We start from the raw sequence: 16,197 nt of genomic DNA, 5'->3' as shown, positions 1-16,197 counted from the left end.
TTTTTTTCCAGGGAGAATTTACAAAAAAAAATGGCCCAGTATTACACACTGGTTTTCTGTAGCACACTATGAGAGACAGATGCCACACACAGCAATGGCACAGAGGCAGACTTGCCAATCTTTATCTCCCACTATTTTTTTTTTTCAGGGAGAATTTACAAAAAAAAAATGGCCAAGTATTACACACTGGTTTTTTGTGGCACACAATGAGAGACAGATGCCACACACAGCAATGGCACAGAGGCAGACTTGCCAATCTTTATCTCCCACTATTTATTTTTTTTTTCAGGGAGAATTTACAAAAAAATACAAATGGCCCAGTATTACACACTGGTTTTCTGTGGCACACAATGAGAGACAGATGCCACACACAGCAATGGCACAGAGGCAGACTTGCCAATCTTTATCTCCCACTATTTATTTTTTTATTTTTTTTCAGGGAGAATTTACAAAAAAAAAAATGGCCCAGTATTACACACTGGTTTTCTGTGGCACACAATGAGAGACAGATGCCACACACAGCAATGGCACAGAGGCAGACTTGCCAATCTTTATCTCCCACTGTTTATTTATTTTTTTTCAGGGAGAATTTACAAAAAAAAAAAAATGGCCCAGTATTACACACTGGTTTTCTGTGCCACACTATGAGAGACAGATGCGACACACAGCAATGGCACAGAGGCAGACTTGCCAATCTTTATCTCCCACTATTATTTTTTTCAGGGAGAATTTACAAAAAAAAATATGGCCCAGTATTACACACTGGTTTTCTGTGGCACACAATGAGAGACAAATGCCACACACAGCAATGGCACAGAGGCAGACTTGCCAATCTTTATCTCCCACTATTTATTTATTTTTTATCAGGGAGAATTTACAAAAAAAAAAATGGCCCAGTATTACACACTGGTTTTGTGTGGCACACTATGAGAAACAGATGCCACACACAGCAATGGCACAGAGGCAGACTTGCCAATCTTTATCTCCCACTATTTATTTATTTTTTTTCAGGGAGAATTTACACAAAAAAAAATGGCCCAGTATTACGCACTGGTATTCTGTGGCACACTATGAGAGACAGATGCCACACACAGCAATGGCACAGAGGCAGACTTGCCAATCTTTATCTCCCACTATTTATTTTTTTTTTTCAGGTACAATTTACAAAAAAAAAAAATGGCCCAGTATTACACACTGGTTTTCTGTGGCACACAATGAGAGACAGATGCCACACACAGCAATGGCACAGAGGCAGACTTGCCAATCTTTATCTCCTACTATTTATTTATTTTTTTTCATGGAGAATTTACAAAAAAATAAAAACGGCCCAGTATTACACACTGGTTTTCTGTGGCACACAATGAGAGACAGATGCCACACACAGCAATGGCACAGAGGCAGACTTGCCAATCTTTATCTCCCACTATTTATTTTTTTTTTACAGGGAGAATTTACAAAAAAAAATGGCCCAGTATTACACACTGGTTTTCTGTAGCACACTATGAGAGACAGATGCCACACACAGCAATGGCACAGAGGCAGACTTGCCAATCTTTATCTCCCACTATTTTTTTTTTTTCAGGGAGAATTTACAAAAAAAAAATGGCCAAGTATTACACACTGGTTTTTTGTGGCACACAATGAGAGACAGATGCCACACACAGCAATGGCACAGAGGCAGACTTGCCAATCTTTATCTCCCACTATTTATTTTTTTTTTCAGGGAGAATTTACAAAAAAATACAAATGGCCCAGTATTACACACTGGTTTTCTGTGGCACACAATGAGAGACAGATGCCACACACAGCAATGGCACAGAGGCAGACTTGCCAATCTTTATATCCACTATTTATTTATTTTTTTCATGTACAATTTACAAAAAAAAAATGGCCCAGTATTACACACTGGTTTTCTGTGGCACACAATGAGAGACAGATGCCACACACAGCAATGGCACAGAGGCAGACTTGCCAATCTTTATCTCCCACTATTTATTTTTTTCCAGGGAGAATTTACAAAAAAAAAAAAATGGCCCAGTATTACACACTGGTTTTCTGTGGCACACTATGAGAGACAGATGCCACACACAGCAATGGCACAGAGGCAGACTTGCCAATCTTTATCTCCCACTATTTATTTTTTTCAGGGAGAATTTACAAAAAAAAAAAAATATGGCCCAGTATTACACACTGGTTTTCTGTGGCACACAATGAGAGACAGATGCCACACACAGCAATGGCACAGAGGCAGACTTGCCAATCTTTATCTCCCACTATTTTTTATTTTTTCAGGGAGAATTTACAAAAAAAAAAAATGGCCCAGTATTACACACTGGTTTTCTGTGGCACACTATGAGAGACAGATGCCACACACAGCAATGGCACAGAGGCAGACTTGACAATCTTTATCTCCCACTATTTATTTATTTTTTTTTTTCAGGGAGAATTTACAAAAAAAAAAATGGCCCAGTATTACACACTGGTTTTCTGTTGCACACAATGAGAGACAGATGCCACACACAGCAATGGCACAGAGGCAGACTTGCCAATCTTTATCTCCCACTGTTTATTTTTTTTCAGGGAGAATTTACAAAAAAAAAAATGGCCCAGTATTACACACTGGTTTTCTGTGGCACACAATGAGAGACAAATGCCACACACAGCAATGGCACAGAGGCAGACTTGCCAATCTTTATCTCCCACTATTTTTTTTTTTCAGGGAGAATTTACAAAAAAAATGGCCCAGTATTACACACTGGTTTTCTGTGGCACACTATGAGAGACAGATGCCACACACAGCAATGGCACAGAGGCAGACTTGCCAATCTTTATCTCCTACTATTTATTTATTTTTTTCATGGAGAATTTACAAAAAAATAAAAACGGCCCAGTATTACACACTGGTTTTCTGTGGCACACAATGAGAGACAGATGCCACACACAGCAATGGCACAGAGGCAGACTTGCCAATCTCTATCTCCCACTATTTATTTATTTTTTTTCAGGGAGAATTTACAAAAAAAAAAAATGGCCCAGTATTACACACTGGTTTTCTGTGGCACACTATGAGAGACAGATGCCACACACAACAATGGCACAGAGGCAAACTTGCAAATCTTTATCTCCCACTATTTATTTATTTTTTTTCAGGGAGAATTTACACAAAAAAAATGGCCCAGTATTACACACTGGTTTTCTGTGGCACACTATGAGAGACAGATGCCACACACAGCAATGGCACAGAGGCAGACTTGCAAATCTTTATCTCCCACTATTTTTTTTTTTCAGGGAGAATTTACAAAAAAAAAATGGCCCAGTATTACACACTGGTTTTCTGTGGCACACTATGAGAGACAGATGCCACACACAGCAATGGCACAGAGGCAGACTTGCCAATCTTTATCTCCCACTATTTATTTTTTTTTTTCAGGTACAATTTACAAAAAAAAAAAATTGCCCAGTATTACACACTGGTTTTCTGTGGCACACAATGAGAGACAGATGCCACACACAGCAATGGCACAGAGGCAGACTTGCCAATCTTTATCTCCTACTATTTATTTATTTTTTTTCATGGAGAATTTACAAAAAAATAAAAACGGCCCAGTATTACACACTGGTTTTCTGTGGCACACAATGAGAGACAGATGCCACACACAGCAATGGCACAGAGGCAGACTTGCCAATCTTTATCTCCCATTATTTATTTATTTTTTTTCAGGGAGAATTTACAAAAAAAAAAAATGGCCCAGTATTACACACTGGTTTTCTGTGGCACACTATGAGAGACAGATGCCACACACAACAATGGCACAGAGGCAAACTTGCAAATCTTTATCTCCCACTATTTATTTATTTTTTTTCAGGGAGAATTTACAACAAAAAAAAAATGGCCCAGTATTACACACTGGTTTTCTGTGGCACACTATGAGAGACAGATACCACACACAGCAATGGCACAGAGGCAGACTTGCCAATCTTTATCTCCCACTATTTATTTATTTATTTTTTCAGGGAGAATTTTCCAAAAAAAAAAAATGGCCCAGTATTACACACTGGTTTTCTGTGGCACACTATGAGAGACAGATGCCACACACAGCAATGGCACAGAGGCAGACTTGCCAATCTTTATCTCCCACTATTTATTTATTTATTTATTTTCAGGGAGAATTTAAAAAAAAAAAAAAATGGCCCAGTATTACACACTGGTTTTCTGTGCCACACTATGAGAGACAGATGCCACACACAGCAATGGCACAGAGGCAGACTTGCCAATCTTTATCTCCCACTATTATTTTTTTCAGGGAGAATTTACAAAAAAAAATATGGCCCAGTATTACACACTGGTTTTCTGTGGCACACAATGAGAGACAAATGCCACACACAGCAATGGCACAGAGGCAGACTTGCCAATCTTTATCTCCCACTATTTATTTATTTTTTATCAGGGAGAATTTACAAAAAAAAAAATGGCCCAGTATTACGCACTGGTATTCTGTGGCACACTATGAGAGACAGATGCCACACACAGCAATGGCACAGAGGCAGACTTGCCAATCTTTATCTCCCACTATTTATTTTTTTTTTTCAGGTACAATTTACAAAAAAAAAAAATGGCCCAGTATTACACACTGGTTTTCTGTGGCACACAATGAGAGACAGATGCCACACACAGCAATGGCACAGAGGCAGACTTGCCAATCTTTATCTCCCACTATTTATTTTTTTTCAGGGAGAATTTACAAAAAAAAAATGGCCCAGTATTACACACTGGTTTTCTGTGGCACACAATGAGAGACAGATGCCACACACAGCAATGGCACAGAGGCAGACTTGCCAATCTTTATCTCCTACTATTTATTTATTTTTTTTCATGGAGAATTTACAAAAAAATAAAAACGGCCCAGTATTACACACTGGTTTTCTGTGGCACACAATGAGAGACAGATGCCACACACAGCAATGGCACAGAGGCAGACTTGCCAATCTTTATCTCCCACTATTTATTTTTTTTTTACAGGGAGAATTTACAAAAAAAAATGGCCCAGTATTACACACTGGTTTTCTGTAGCACACTATGAGAGACAGATGCCACACACAGCAATGGCACAGAGGCAGACTTGCCAATCTTTATCTCCCACTATTTTTTTTTTTTCAGGGAGAATTTACAAAAAAAAAATGGCCAAGTATTACACACTGGTTTTTTGTGGCACACAATGAGAGACAGATGCCACACACAGCAATGGCACAGAGGCAGACTTGCCAATCTTTATCTCCCACTATTTATTTTTTTTTTCAGGGAGAATTTACAAAAAAATACAAATGGCCCAGTATTACACACTGGTTTTCTGTGGCACACAATGAGAGACAGATGCCACACACAGCAATGGCACAGAGGCAGACTTGCCAATCTTTATATCCACTATTTATTTATTTTTTTCATGTACAATTTACAAAAAAAAAATGGCCCAGTATTACACACTGGTTTTCTGTGGCACACAATGAGAGACAGATGCCACACACAGCAATGGCACAGAGGCAGACTTGCCAATCTTTATCTCCCACTATTTATTTTTTTCCAGGGAGAATTTACAAAAAAAAAAAAATGGCCCAGTATTACACACTGGTTTTCTGTGGCACACTATGAGAGACAGATGCCACACACAGCAATGGCACAGAGGCAGACTTGCCAATCTTTATCTCCCACTATTTATTTTTTTCAGGGAGAATTTACAAAAAAAAAAAAATATGGCCCAGTATTACACACTGGTTTTCTGTGGCACACAATGAGAGACAGATGCCACACACAGCAATGGCACAGAGGCAGACTTGCCAATCTTTATCTCCCACTATTTTTTATTTTTTCAGGGAGAATTTACAAAAAAAAAAAATGGCCCAGTATTACACACTGGTTTTCTGTGGCACACTATGAGAGACAGATGCCACACACAGCAATGGCACAGAGGCAGACTTGACAATCTTTATCTCCCACTATTTATTTATTTTTTTTTTTCAGGGAGAATTTACAAAAAAAAAAATGGCCCAGTATTACACACTGGTTTTCTGTTGCACACAATGAGAGACAGATGCCACACACAGCAATGGCACAGAGGCAGACTTGCCAATCTTTATCTCCCACTGTTTATTTATTTTTTTTCAGGGAGAATTTACAAAAAAAAAAATGGCCCAGTATTACACACTGGTTTTCTGTGGCACACAATGAGAGACAAATGCCACACACAGCAATGGCACAGAGGCAGACTTGCCAATCTTTATCTCCCACTATTTTTTTTTTTCAGGGAGAATTTACAAAAAAAATGGCCCAGTATTACACACTGGTTTTCTGTGGCACACTATGAGAGACAGATGCCACACACAGCAATGGCACAGAGGCAGACTTGCCAATCTTTATCTCCTACTATTTATTTATTTTTTTCATGGAGAATTTACAAAAAAATAAAAACGGCCCAGTATTACACACTGGTTTTCTGTGGCACACAATGAGAGACAGATGCCACACACAGCAATGGCACAGAGGCAGACTTGCCAATCTCTATCTCCCACTATTTATTTATTTTTTTTCAGGGAGAATTTACAAAAAAAAAAAATGGCCCAGTATTACACACTGGTTTTCTGTGGCACACTATGAGAGACAGATGCCACACACAACAATGGCACAGAGGCAAACTTGCAAATCTTTATCTCCCACTATTTATTTATTTTTTTTCAGGGAGAATTTACACAAAAAAAATGGCCCAGTATTACACACTGGTTTTCTGTGGCACACTATGAGAGACAGATGCCACACACAGCAATGGCACAGAGGCAGACTTGCAAATCTTTATCTCCCACTATTTTTTTTTTTCAGGGAGAATTTACAAAAAAAAAATGGCCCAGTATTACACACTGGTTTTCTGTGGCACACTATGAGAGACAGATGCCACACACAGCAATGGCACAGAGGCAGACTTGCCAATCTTTATCTCCCACTATTTATTTTTTTTTTTCAGGTACAATTTACAAAAAAAAAAAATTGCCCAGTATTACACACTGGTTTTCTGTGGCACACAATGAGAGACAGATGCCACACACAGCAATGGCACAGAGGCAGACTTGCCAATCTTTATCTCCTACTATTTATTTATTTTTTTTCATGGAGAATTTACAAAAAAATAAAAACGGCCCAGTATTACACACTGGTTTTCTGTGGCACACAATGAGAGACAGATGCCACACACAGCAATGGCACAGAGGCAGACTTGCCAATCTTTATCTCCCACTATTTATTTATTTTTTTTCAGGGAGAATTTACAAAAAAAAAAAATGGCCCAGTATTACACACTGGTTTTCTGTGGCACACTATGAGAGACAGATGCCACACACAACAATGGCACAGAGGCAAACTTGCAAATCTTTATCTCCCACTATTTATTTATTTTTTTTCAGGGAGAATTTACAACAAAAAAAAAATGGCCCAGTATTACACACTGGTTTTCTGTGGCACACTATGAGAGACAGATACCACACACAGCAATGGCACAGAGGCAGACTTGCCAATCTTTATCTCCCACTATTTATTTATTTATTTTTTCAGGGAGAATTTTCCAAAAAAAAAAAATGGCCCAGTATTACACACTGGTTTTCTGTGGCACACTATGAGAGACAGATGCCACACACAGCAATGGCACAGAGGCAGACTTGCCAATCTTTATCTCCCACTATTTATTTATTTATTTATTTTCAGGGAGAATTTAAAAAAAAAAAAAAATGGCCCAGTATTACACACTGGTTTTCTGTGCCACACTATGAGAGACAGATGCCACACACAGCAATGGCACAGAGGCAGACTTGCCAATCTTTATCTCCCACTATTATTTTTTTCAGGGAGAATTTACAAAAAAAAATATGGCCCAGTATTACACACTGGTTTTCTGTGGCACACAATGAGAGACAAATGCCACACACAGCAATGGCACAGAGGCAGACTTGCCAATCTTTATCTCCCACTATTTATTTATTTTTTATCAGGGAGAATTTACAAAAAAAAAAATGGCCCAGTATTACACACTGGTTTTGTGTGGCACACTATGAGAAACAGATGCCACACACAGCAATGGCACAGAGGCAGACTTGCCAATCTTTATCTCCCACTATTTATTTATTTTTTTTCAGGGAGAATTTACACAAAAAAAAATGGCCCAGTATTACGCACTGGTTTTCTGTGGCACACTATGAGAGACAGATGCCACACACAGCAATGGCACAGAGGCAGACTTGCCAATCTTTATCTCCCACTATTTATTTTTTTTTTTCAGGTACAATTTACAAAAAAAAAAAATGGCCCAGTATTACACACTGGTTTTCTGTGGCACACAATGAGAGACAGATGCCACACACAGCAATGGCACAGAGGCAGACTTGCCAATCTTTATCTCCTACTATTTATTTATTTTTTTTCATGGAGAATTTACAAAAAAATAAAAACGGCCCAGTATTACACACTGGTTTTCTGTGGCACACAATGAGAGACAGATGCCACACACAGCAATGGCACAGAGGCAGACTTGCCAATCTTTATCTCCCACTATTTATTTTTTTTCAGGGAGAATTTACAAAAAAAAAATGGCCCAGTATTACACACTGGTTTTCTGTGGCACACAATGAGAGACAGATGCCACACACAGCAATGGCACAGAGGCAGACTTGCCAATCTTTATCTCCTACTATTTATTTATTTTTTTTCATGGAGAATTTACAAAAAAATAAAAACGGCCCAGTATTACACACTGGTTTTCTGTGGCACACAATGAGAGACAGATGCCACACACAGCAATGGCACAGAGGCAGACTTGCCAATCTTTATCTCCCACTATTTATTTTTTTTTTCCAGGGAGAATTTACAAAAAAAAATGGCCCAGTATTACACACTGGTTTTCTGTAGCACACTATGAGAGACAGATGCCACACACAGCAATGGCACAGAGGCAGACTTGCCAATCTTTATCTCCCACTATTTTTTTTTTTCAGGGAGAATTTACAAAAAAAAAATGGCCAAGTATTACACACTGGTTTTTTGTGGCACACAATGAGAGACAGATGCCACACACAGCAATGGCACAGAGGCAGACTTGCCAATCTTTATCTCCCACTATTTATTTTTTTTTTCAGGGAGAATTTACAAAAAAATACAAATGGCCCAGTATTACACACTGGTTTTCTGTGGCACACAATGAGAGACAGATGCCACACACAGCAATGGCACAGAGGCAGACTTGCCAATCTTTATCTCCCACTATTTATTTTTTTATTTTTTTTCAGGGAGAATTTACAAAAAAAAAAATGGCCCAGTATTACACACTGGTTTTCTGTGGCACACAATGAGAGACAGATGCCACACACAGCAATGGCACAGAGGCAGACTTGCCAATCTTTATCTCCCACTGTTTATTTATTTTTTTTCAGGGAGAATTTACAAAAAAAAAAAAATGGCCCAGTATTACACACTGGTTTTCTGTGCCACACTATGAGAGACAGATGCGACACACAGCAATGGCACAGAGGCAGACTTGCCAATCTTTATCTCCCACTATTATTTTTTTCAGGGAGAATTTACAAAAAAAAAAAAATGGCCCAGTATTACACACTGGTTTTTTGTGGCACACAATGAGAGACAGATGCCACACACAGCAATGGCACAGAGGCAGACTTGCCAATCTTTATCTCCCACTATTTATTTTTTTTTTCAGGGAGAATTTACAAAAAAATACAAATGGCCCAGTATTACACACTGGTTTTCTGTGGCACACAATGAGAGACAGATGCCACACACAGCAATGGCACAGAGGCAGACTTGCCAATCTTTATATCCACTATTTATTTATTTTTTTCATGTACAATTTACAAAAAAAAAATGGCCCAGTATTACACACTGGTTTTCTGTGGCACACAATGAGAGACAGATGCCACACACAGCAATGGCACAGAGGCAGACTTGCCAATCTTTATCTCCCACTATTTATTTTTTTCCAGGGAGAATTTACAAAAAAAAAAAAATGGCCCAGTATTACACACTGGTTTTCTGTGGCACACTATGAGAGACAGATGCCACACACAGCAATGGCACAGAGGCAGACTTGCCAATCTTTATCTCCCACTATTTATTTTTTTCAGGGAGAATTTACAAAAAAAAAAAAATATGGCCCAGTATTACACACTGGTTTTCTGTGGCACACAATGAGAGACAGATGCCACACACAGCAATGGCACAGAGGCAGACTTGCCAATCTTTATCTCCCACTATTTTTTATTTTTTCAGGGAGAATTTACAAAAAAAAAAAATGGCCCAGTATTACACACTGGTTTTCTGTGGCACACTATGAGAGACAGATGCCACACACAGCAATGGCACAGAGGCAGACTTGACAATCTTTATCTCCCACTATTTATTTTTTTTTTTTTTTCAGGGAGAATTTACAAAAAAAAAAATGGCCCAGTATTACACACTGGTTTTCTGTTGCACACAATGAGAGACAGATGCCACACACAGCAATGGCACAGAGGCAGACTTGCCAATCTTTATCTCCCACTGTTTATTTATTTTTTTTCAGGGAGAATTTACAAAAAAAAAAATGGCCCAGTATTACACACTGGTTTTCTGTGGCACACAATGAGAGACAAATGCCACACACAGCAATGGCACAGAGGCAGACTTGCCAATCTTTATCTCCCACTATTTATTTATTTTTTTTCAGGGAGAATTTACAAAAAAAAAAAATGGCCCAGTATTACAAACTGGTTTTGTGTGGCACACTATGAGAAACAGATGCCACACACAGCAATGGCACAGAGGCAGACTTGCCAATCTTTATCTCCCACTATTTATTTATTTTTTTTCAGGGAGAATTTACACAAAAAAAATGGCCCAGTATTACACACTGGTTTTCTGTGGCACACTATGAGAGACAGATGCCACACACAGCAATGGCACAGAGGCAGACTTGCAAATCTTTATCTCCCACTATTTTTTTTTTCAGGGAGAATTAAAAAAAAAAAAATGGCCCAGTATTACACACTGGTTTTCTGTGGCACACTATGAGAGACAGATGCCACACACAGCAATGGCACAGAGGCAGACTTGCCAATCTTTATCTCCCAATATTTTTTTTTTTTCAGGTACAATTTACAAAAAAAAAATGGCCCAGTATTACACACTGGTTTTCTGTGGCACACAATGAGAGACAGATGCCACACACAGCAATGGCACAGAGGCAGACTTGCCAATCTTTATCTCCCACTATTTATTTTTTTTCAGGGAGAATTTACAAAAAAAAAATGGCCCAGTATTACACACTGGTTTTCTGTGGCACACAATGAGAGACAGATGCCACACACAGCAATGGCACAGAGGCAGACTTGCCAATCTTTATCTCCTACTATTTATTTATTTTTTTTTCATGGAGAATTTACAAAAAAATAAAAACGGCCCAGTATTACACACTGGTTTTCTGTGGCACACAATGAGAGACAGATGCCACACACAGCAATGGCACAGAGGCAGACTTGCCAATCTTTATCTCCCACTATTTATTTTTTTTTTCCAGGGAGAATTTACAAAAAAAAATGGCCCAGTATTACACACTGGTTTTCTGTGGCACACTATGAGAGACAGATGCCACACACAGCAATGGCACAGAGGCAGACTTGCCAATCTTTATCTCCCACTATTTTTTTTTTTTCAGGGAGAATTTACAAAAAAAAAATGGCCAAGTATTACACACTGGTTTTCTGTGGCACACAATGAGAGACAGATGCCACACACAGCAATGGCACAGAGGCAGACTTGCCAATCTTTATCTCCCACTATTTATTTTTTTTTCAGGGAGAATTTACAAAAAAAAAAAATGGCCCAGTATTACACACTGGTTTTCTGTGGCACACTATGAGAGACAGATGCCACACACAGCAATGGCACAGAGGCAGACTTGCCAATCTTTATCTCCCACTATTTATTTTTTTTTTTTTTCAGGGAGAATTTACAAAAAAAAAAATGGCCCAGTATTACACACTGGTTTTCTGTTGCACACAATGAGAGACAGATGCCACACACAGCAATGGCACAGAGGCAGACTTGCCAATCTTTATCTCCCACTGTTTATTTATTTTTTTTCAGGGAGAATTTACAAAAAAAAAAATGGCCCAGTATTACACACTGGTTTTCTGTGGCACACAATGAGAGACAAATGCCACACACAGCAATGGCACAGAGGCAGACTTGCCAATCTTTATCTCCCACTATTTATTTATTTTTTTTCAGGGAGAATTTACAAAAAAAAAAAATGGCCCAGTATTACAAACTGGTTTTGTGTGGCACACTATGAGAAACAGATGCCACACACAGCAATGGCACAGAGGCAGACTTGCCAATCTTTATCTCCCACTATTTATTTTTTTTTTTTCAGGGAGAATTTACACAAAAAAAATGGCCCAGTATTACACACTGGTTTTCTGTGGCACACTATGAGAGACAGATGCCACACACAGCAATGGCACAGAGGCAGACTTGCAAATCTTTATCTCCCACTATTTTTTTTTTCAGGGAGAATTAAAAAAAAAAAAATGGCCCAGTATTACACACTGGTTTTCTGTGGCACACTATGAGAGACAGATGCCACACACAGCAATGGCACAGAGGCAGACTTGCCAATCTTTATCTCCCAATATTTTTTTTTTTTCAGGTACAATTTACAAAAAAAAAATGGCCCAGTATTACACACTGGTTTTCTGTGGCACACAATGAGAGACAGATGCCACACACAGCAATGGCACAGAGGCAGACTTGCCAATCTTTATCTCCCACTATTTATTTTTTTTCAGGGAGAATTTACAAAAAAAAAATGGCCCAGTATTACACACTGGTTTTCTGTGGCACACAATGAGAGACAGATGCCACACACAGCAATGGCACAGAGGCAGACTTGCCAATCTTTATCTCCTACTATTTATTTATTTTTTTTTCATGGAGAATTTACAAAAAAATAAAAACGGCCCAGTATTACACACTGGTTTTCTGTGGCACACAATGAGAGACAGATGCCACACACAGCAATGGCACAGAGGCAGACTTGCCAATCTTTATCTCCCACTATTTATTTTTTTTTTCCAGGGAGAATTTACAAAAAAAAATGGCCCAGTATTACACACTGGTTTTCTGTGGCACACTATGAGAGACAGATGCCACACACAGCAATGGCACAGAGGCAGACTTGCCAATCTTTATCTCCCACTATTTTTTTTTTTTTCAGGGAGAATTTACAAAAAAAAAATGGCCAAGTATTACACACTGGTTTTCTGTGGCACACAATGAGAGACAGATGCCACACACAGCAATGGCACAGAGGCAGACTTGCCAATCTTTATCTCCCACTATTTATTTTTTTTTCAGGGAGAATTTACAAAAAAATTAATGGCCCAGTATTACACACTGGTTTTCTGTGGCACACAATGAGAGACAGATGCCACACACAGCAATGGCACAGAGGCAGACTTGCCAATCTTTATATCCACTATTTATTTTTTTTTTCATGTACAATTTACAAAAAAAAAAATGGCCCAGTATTACACACTGGTTTTCTGTGGCACACAATGAGAGACAGATGCCACACACAGCAATGGCACAGAGGCAGACTTGCCAATCTTTATCTCCCACTATTTATTTTTTTCCAGGGAGAATTTACAAAAAAAAAAAAATGGCCCAGTATTACACACTGGTTTTCTGTGGCACACTATGAGAGACAGATGCCACACACAGCCATGGCACAGAGGCAGACTTGCCAATCTTTATCTCCCACTATTTTTTTTTTCAGGGAGAATTTACAAAAAAAAAAAATATGGCCCAGTATTACACACTGGTTTTCTGTGGCACACAATGAGAGACAGATGCCACACACAGCAATGGCACAGAGGCAGACTTGCCAATCTTTATCTCCCACTGTTTATTTATTTTTTTTCAGGGAGAATTTACAAAAAAAAAAAAATGGCCCAGTATTACACACTGGTTTTCTGTGCCACACTATGAGAGACAGATGCCACACACAGCAATGGCACAGAGGCAGACTTGCCAATCTTTATCTCCCACTATTATTTTTTTCAGGGAGAATTTACAAAAAAAAATATGGCCCAGTATTACACACTGGTTTTCTGTGGCACACAATGAGAGACAAATGCCACACACAGCAATGGCACAGAGGCAGACTTGCCAATCTTTATCTCCCACTATTTATTTATTTTTTATCAGGGAGAATTTACAAAAAAAAAATGGCCCAGTATTACACACTGGTTTTGTGTGGCACACTATGAGAAACAGATGCCACACACAGCAATGGCACAGAGGCAGACTTGCCAATCTTTATCTCCCACTATTTATTTATTTTTTTTCAGGGAGAATTTACACAAAAAAAAATGGCCCAGTATTACACACTGGTTTTCTGTGGCACACTATGAGAGACAGATGCCACACACAGCAATGGCACATAGGCAGACTTGCAAATCTTTATCTCCCACTATTTTTTTTTTTCAGGGAGAATTTACAAAAAAAATGGCCCAGTATTACACACTGGTTTTCTGTGGCACACTATGAGAGACAGATGCCACACACAACAATGGCACAGAGGCAAACTTGCAAATCTTTATCTCCCACTATTTATTTATTTTTTTTCAGGGAGAATTTACACAAAAAAAATGGCCCAGTATTACACACTGGTTTTCTGTGGCACACTATGAGAGACAGATGCCACACACAGCAATGGCACAGAGGCAGACTTGCAAATCTTTATCTCCCACTATTTTTTTTTTCAGGGAGAATTTACAAAAAAAAAATGGCCCAGTATTACACACTGGTTTTCTGTGGCACACTATGAGAGACAGATGCCACACACAGCAATGGCACAGAGGCAGACTTGCCAATCTTTATCTCCCACTATTTATTTTTTTTTTTCAGGTACAATTTACAAAAAAAAAAAATTGCCCAGTATTACACACTGGTTTTCTGTGGCACACAATGAGAGACAGATGCCACACACAGCAATGGCACAGAGGCAGACTTGCCAATCTTTATCTCCTACTATTTATTTATTTTTTTTCATGGAGAATTTACAAAAAAATAAAAACGGCCCAGTATTACACACTGGTTTTCTGTGGCACACAATGAGAGACAGATGCCACACACAGCAATGGCACAGAGGCAGACTTGCCAATCTTTATCTCCCACTATTTATTTTTTTTTTCCAGGGAGAATTTACAAAAAAAAAATGGCCCAGTATTACACACTGGTTTTCTGTGGCACACTATGAGAGACAGATGCCACACACAGCAATGGCACAGAGGCAGACTTGCCAATCTTTATCTCCCACTATTTATTTATTTTTTTCAGGGAGAATTAAAAAAAAAAAATATGGCCCAGTATTACACACTGGTTTTCTGTGGCACACAATGAGAGACAGATGCCACACACAGCAATGGCACAGAGGCAGACTTGCCAATCTTTATCTCCCACTATTTATTTATTTTTTTTCAGGGAGAATTTACAAAAAAAAAAAATGGCCCAGTATTACACACTGGTTTTCTGTGGCACACTATGAGAGACAGATGCCACACACAGCAATGGCACAGAGGCAGACTTGCCAATCTTTATCTCCCACTATTTATTTATTTATTTATTTTCAGGGAGAATTTAAAAAAAAAAAAAAATGGCCCAGTATTACACACTGGTTTTCTGTGGCACACAATGAGAGACAGATGCCACACACAGCAATGGCACAGAGGCAGACTTGCCAATCTTTATCTTCCACTATTTATTTTTTTTCAGGGAGAATTTACACAAAAAAAAATGGCCCAGTATTACACACTGGTTTTCTGTGGCACACTATGAGAGACAGATGCCACACACAGCAATGGCACAGAGGCAGACTTGCAAATCTTTATCTCCCACTATTTTTTTTTTCAGGGAGAATTAAAAAAAAAAAATGGCCCAGTATTACACACTGGTTTTCTGTGGCACACTATGAGAGACAGATGCCACACACAGCAATGGCACAGAGGCAGACTTGCCAATCTTTATCTCCCAATATTTATTTTTTTTTTCAGGTACAATTTACAAAAAAAAAATGGCCCAGTATTACACACTGGTTTTCTGTGGCACAC

The sequence above is a fragment of the Ranitomeya variabilis genome, chromosome 4 (genome assembly GCF_051348905.1).
Source record: "Ranitomeya variabilis isolate aRanVar5 chromosome 4, aRanVar5.hap1, whole genome shotgun sequence".
Classification (NCBI taxonomy): domain Eukaryota; kingdom Metazoa; phylum Chordata; class Amphibia; order Anura; family Dendrobatidae; genus Ranitomeya; species Ranitomeya variabilis.
The sequence above is the reverse complement of the archived record's forward strand: the minus strand, read 5'-3'. Positions refer to the sequence as shown.